Source organism: Pristiophorus japonicus, chromosome 19 (assembly GCF_044704955.1).
Source record: "Pristiophorus japonicus isolate sPriJap1 chromosome 19, sPriJap1.hap1, whole genome shotgun sequence".
NCBI classification, from domain to species: Eukaryota; Metazoa; Chordata; class Chondrichthyes; family Pristiophoridae; genus Pristiophorus; species Pristiophorus japonicus.
Window position 1 is genome coordinate 14018317 of NC_091995.1, and position 6000 is coordinate 14024316.

Consider the following 6000-nt stretch of genomic DNA (forward strand, 5'->3'; position numbering starts at 1 on the left):
GTCACCGTTGTTTTAAACGGCTTAAGCTATTAATGAGCAGAGAAATGGCAATAGACCCGCAGCAGACACCTGCATCATCATCATCATCATAGGCAGTCCCTCGGAATTGAGGAAGACTTGCTTCCACTCCTGAAGTGAGGTCTTTTGGTGGCTGAACAGTCCAATACGAGAGCCACAGACTCTGTCACAAGTGGGACAGATAGTCGTTGAGGGAAGGGGTGGGTGGGACAGGTTTGCCGCACGCTGTTTCCGTTGCCTGCGCTTGATTTCTGCATGTTCTTGGCATTGAGACGCGAGGTGCTCAGCGCCCTCCCGGATGCACTTTTTCCACTTGGGGCGGTCTTGGGCCAGGGACTCCCAGGTGTCAGTGGAGATGTCGCACTTTATCAGGGAGGCTTTGAGGATGTCCTTGTAGCGTTCCCATTGCCCACCTTTGGCTCATTTGCCGTGAAGGAGCTCCGAGTAGAGCACTTGCTTTTGGAGTCCCGTGTCTGGCATGCGGACTATGTGGCCTGCCCAGCGGAGCTGATCGAGTGTGGTCAATGCTTCAATGCTGGGGATGTTAGCCTGGATGAAGTCGCTGATGTTGGTGCGCCTGTCCTCCCAGGGGACTTGTCGGATCTTGCGGAGACATCGTTGGTGATATTTCTCCAGCAACTTGAGGTGTCTGCTGTACATGGTCCATGTCTCTGAGCCATACAGGAGGGCGGGTATTACTACAGCCCTGTAGACCATGAGCTTGGTGGCAGTTTTGAGGGCCTGGTATACTCTTTTCCTTAGGCGGACGAAGGCTGCACTGGCACACTGGAGGCGGTATTGGATCTCGCCATCGATGCCTGCTCTTGTTGATAGGAGGCTCCCGAGGTATGAGAAGTGGTCCACGGTGTCCAGGGCCACACAGACATCTGCACCCTGATTGTCACTGACATTGAAGTCTCGCTTCGTAATTTGTTTCATCAGGAAGCACAATAGCACTCTCTGTTGGCAAGTACATGTCATTACATGAACTAAAAACACAAACACCAGGTGCAGCTTTTTTTAAAGGTCGAAAATTTTTAGCTTCACCTAGCAAGGCTGCCAACCATAAAATCAACCTTTCAGCATCCCCAGGATTTCTGCAGCTTCTGACACTTACGCCCTTAAGAGAAAGAGACAACTTGTGGTGCCCTTATAATGTTATATAACATCCCAAAGCACTTTACAGCCAATTAAGTACTTTTGAAGTGTACTCGCTGTTGTAATGTCGGAAACGCAGCAGCCAAATTGCACACAGCAAACTTCCAGAAACAGCAATGTGATAATGGCCAGATAAATATGTTTTTAGTGATGTTGATTGGGGGATAAATATTGACCAGGACACCGGGGATAACTCCCCTGCTCTTCTTCGAAGTAGTGCCATGGGAACTTTTACGTTCACCTGAGAGAGCAGACGGGGCCTCGGTTTAATATCTCATCTGAAAGACGGCACCTCCGACAGTGCAGCGCTCCCTCAGCATTGCACTGGGAGTATCGGTCTAGATATTGTACTTAAGTCTCTGGAGTGGGACCCGAAATTATGACTTTCTGACTGTTTGAGCTGACACCATGGCCGGAACTTTTACTTTGAAGAGAATGCGGGTTTGCGAGCAGGTGGGAAGCTAAAAGCGCTGAAATCGGCAGTGCGTCGGGAAACCGCCTTCCACCTTTAACTCGGATGTGTTAGTCATCACGCCAGAGCCCCGCTCGGGAGAGGCGGCTGACCTAATTAAAGTATTTGAGAGATTGTTAATGGGCTAGTGACAGTCTTTTGAACCTGATGTTGCAGCTTTTACTGGATGTGCACTGGATCCATGGGCCTCCTGAACCTTGCCTGTGAAAGCAAGGTCAGAACTGAGCGGACCTTTTGTGATCGAACAGTTGAAAAAAAATCACATGCTTCCTTGCACAAGGGGGAATCTAATACAATCACCATTTGTACTGGGAATTTGCTTTCATGAGTTTGCAAGTAATTTCTAGAATTTCCGAAGCCTCTCTCACTCATCATCATCATAGGCAGTCCCTCGAAATCGAGAAAGACTTGCTTCCATTATAAACGTGAGTTCTCAGATGACTGTACAGTCCAATGCGGGAATTACAGTCTCTGTCACAGGTGGGACAGACAGTGGTTGAAGGAAAGGGTGGGTGGGGAGCCTGGTTTGCCGCACGCTCCTTCCACTGCCTGCGCTTGTCCTCAGCATGCTCTTGGCGATGAGACTCGAGGTGTTCAGCACCCTCCCAGATGCTCTTCCTTCACTTTGGGCAGTGTTGGGCCAGAAATTCCCAGGTGCCAGTGGTGATGTTGCACTTTATCAAGGAGGCTTTGAGGATGCCCTTGAAATGTTTGCTCTGCCCATCTGGGGCTCGTCTGCCATGTAGGAGTTCTGAATAGAGCGCTTGCTTTGGGAGTCTCGTGTCGGGCATGTGGACGATGTGGCCCGCCCAGCGGAGCTGGTTGAGTGTGGTCAGTGCTCCGATGCTGAGGATGTTGGCCTGATCGAGAACACTGACGTTGGTGCGTCTGTCCTCCCAGTGGATTTGCCGGATCTTGCGGAGGGTGCATTGGTGGTATTTCTCCAGCGCTTTGAGGTGTCTACTGTATATAGTCCATGTCTCTGAGCCATAGAGGAGGGTGGGTATCACTACAGCCCTGTAGACCATAAGCTTGGTGCCGGATCCTAAACCGTCTTCTACCTGTGGCTGAAGAGCTCCTCCCAGAGTCACAATGCAGATTCTGTCCACTAATAGGTACAACGGACACGATCTTCACCACGCAACAACTACAGGAGAAATGCAGAGAGCAGCACCAACCCTTGTACACAAAGACCTTTGACACTGTCAACCGCGAGGGACTATGGAGCGTCCTCCTCCGTTTCGGCTGTCCCCAAAAGTTTGTCACCATCCTCCGCCTGCTCCACGACGACATGCAGGCCGTGGTCCTGACCAGCAGATCCACCACAGACTCAATCCACTCTCACTACATTGGAGGTTAGTGCCTCTGATCTTCACTTTACCCGGCATCTATCGGATCTGCACGGGTGCCGCTTATGCTGTTTCACCTTGGACCTGCGATTCGAGCCCCAGCAGCAATAACCCCAGCAACATCAGCAGCAACAGCAGCAACAACAGCAGCAGCCTTCTCACCGATCTGGTGCTCCACAGGAGGGAGGTGACAGACACAGGGGTGCACAACGCTGGAGAGGATATCGTCAACACGGTGTCAGCTGTGGTTCAGTGGGTAGCACTCTCTCGCCTCTGAGTCAGAAGATTGTGGGGTCAAGTCCCACTCCAGGAACATGAGCACAAAAAAGAGCAGACATCCCAGTGTAGTGCTGAGGGAGTGCTGCACTGTCGGAGGTGCCATCTTTCAGATGAGATGTTGAAGCAATGTCTGCTCTCTCAGGTGGATGTAAAAGATCCCATAGCACTATTTTCTAAGAGCAGTGGAATTATCCCTGGTGTCTGGCTCAATATTTATCCCTCAATCAACAGATCAAAAAACAGTTTATCAGGTCATTATCACCTTGCTGTTTGTGGGAGTTTGCTTGTGCACAAATTGGCTGCCGGGTTGCCTACATTACAACAGTGACAGCACTTCAGAAGTACTTCATTGACTGTAAAGCACTTTGAGATGTCCGGTGGTCATGAAAGATCATAAGAAATAAGAACAGCAGTAGACCATACGGCCCCTCGAGCCTGCTCCGCCATTCAATAAGATCATGGCTGATCTGATCATGGACTCAGCTCCAAGTCCCCGCCTGCTCCCCATAACCCATTATCCCCTGTCTTAAATTTATTCAATGTCCCAGCTTCCACAGCTCTCTGAGGCAGCGAATTCCACAGGCAATATATAAATCCAAGTTTTTCATTCTTATATAGCAGAGGGTGAGCTTCCTGCATATGACTGAACAGCAGTGCCTCAGGAGGCTCTGACTATTGTGTCAGGTCATTGCAGACATAGAAACATAGAAAATAGGTGCAGGAGTAAGCCATTCGGCCCTTCAAGCCTGCACCGCCATTCAATAAGATCATGGCTGATCATTCCCTCAGTACCCCTTTCCTGCTTTCTCTCCATACACCTTGATCCCTTTAGCTGTAAGGGACATATCTAACTTCCTCTTGAATATATCCAATGAACTGGCATCAACAACTCTCTGCGGCAGGGAATTCCACAGGTTAACAACTCTCTGAGTGAAGAAGTTTCTCCTTATCTCAGTCCTAAATGGCCTACCCCTTATCCTAAGACTGTGTCCACTGCTTCTGGACTTCCCTAACATCAGAAACATTCATCCCGCATCTAACCTGTCCAGTCCCATCAGAATCTTATATGTTTCTATGAGGTCCCCTCTCATCCTTCTAAACTCCAGTGTATAAAGGCCCAGTTGATCCAGTCTCTCCTCATATGTCAGTCCAGCCATCCCTGGAATCAGTCTGGTGAACCTTCGCTGCACTCCCTCAGTAGCAAATCCCCTTGCTATGAAGGTCAACATACCATTTGCCTTCTTCACCGCCTGCTGTATATGCATGCCAACTTTCAGTGACTGATAGAAACATAGAAAAACATAGAAAATAGGTGCAGGAGCAGGCCATTCAGCCCTTCTAGCCTGCACCGCCATTCAATGAGTTCATGGCTGAACATGAAACTTCAGTACCCCCTTCCTGCTTTCTCGCCATAACCCTTGATCCCCCGCGTAGTAAGGACTTCATCTAACTCCCTTTTGAATATATTTAGTGAATTGGCCTCAACTACTTTCTGTGGTAGAGAATTCCACAGGTTCACCACTCTCTGGGTGAAGAAGTTTCTCCTCATCTCGGTCCTAAATGGCTTACCCCTTATCCTCAGACTGTGACCCCTGGTTCTGGACTTCCCCAACATTGGGAACATTCTTTCTGCATCTAACCTGTCTAAACCCGTCAGAATTTTAAACGTTTCTATGAGGTCCCCTCTCATTCTTCTGAACTCCAGTGAATACAAGCCCAGTTGATCCAATCTTTCTTGATAGGTCAGTCCCGCCATCCCGGGAATCAGTCTGGTGAACCTTCGCTGCACTCCCTCAATAGCAAGAATGTCCTTCCTCAAGTTAAGAGACCAAAACTGTACACAATACTCCAGGTGTGGCCTCACCAAGGCCCTGTACAACTGTAGCAACACCTCCCTGCCCCTGTATTCAAATCCCCTCGCTATGAAGGCCAACATGCCATTTGCTTTCTTAACTGCCTGCTGTATATGATGAACCATGACACCCAGGTTCTGCTGCACCTCACCTTTTCCTAATCTGCCGCCATTCAGATAATATTCTGCCTTCGTGTTTTTGCCCCCAAAGTGGATAACCTCACATTTATCCACATTACACTGCATCTGCTATGTATTTGCCCATTCGCCTAACCTGTCCAAGTCACCCTGCAGCCTCTTAGTGTCCTCCTCACAGCTCACACCGCCACCCAGTTTAGTGTCATCTGCAAACTTGGAGATATTACACTCAATTCCATCATCTAAATCATTAATGTATATTGTAAAGACATTTGTAGACTGCTGGAAGAAGACCTGTTGCCAAGCGGACCTGGTGCCAGTGGCTGTCAAAGTCACCACTGCCCTCAACTTCTTCACCTTAGGCTCCTTCCAGGGATCTGCAGCAGACGTTAGCAGGATCCCACAGTCGGCCACCCACAATGCATCACACAGATGACTGATGCCATGTTTCACAAGTCAGCCAATTATATCAACTTTGCCACTGATGAAACCAGTCAGACTGAGCGGGCGCTGGGCTTTGTGGCTCTGGCTGCCTTCCCACAGGTGCAGGGCACCATCGATTGCAGATGCGTGCCCGTCAAGGCACCCCCCAGATCACCGAGGTGTATTTGTGACCCGGAAGGGCCTCCACTCCCTCAATGTGCAGCTCGTCTGCAACCACAAAAAGATCATCATGTACATGTGTGTGACAGATTCCCAAGGAGCTGCCATGATTCATTCATCCTGCACCAGTC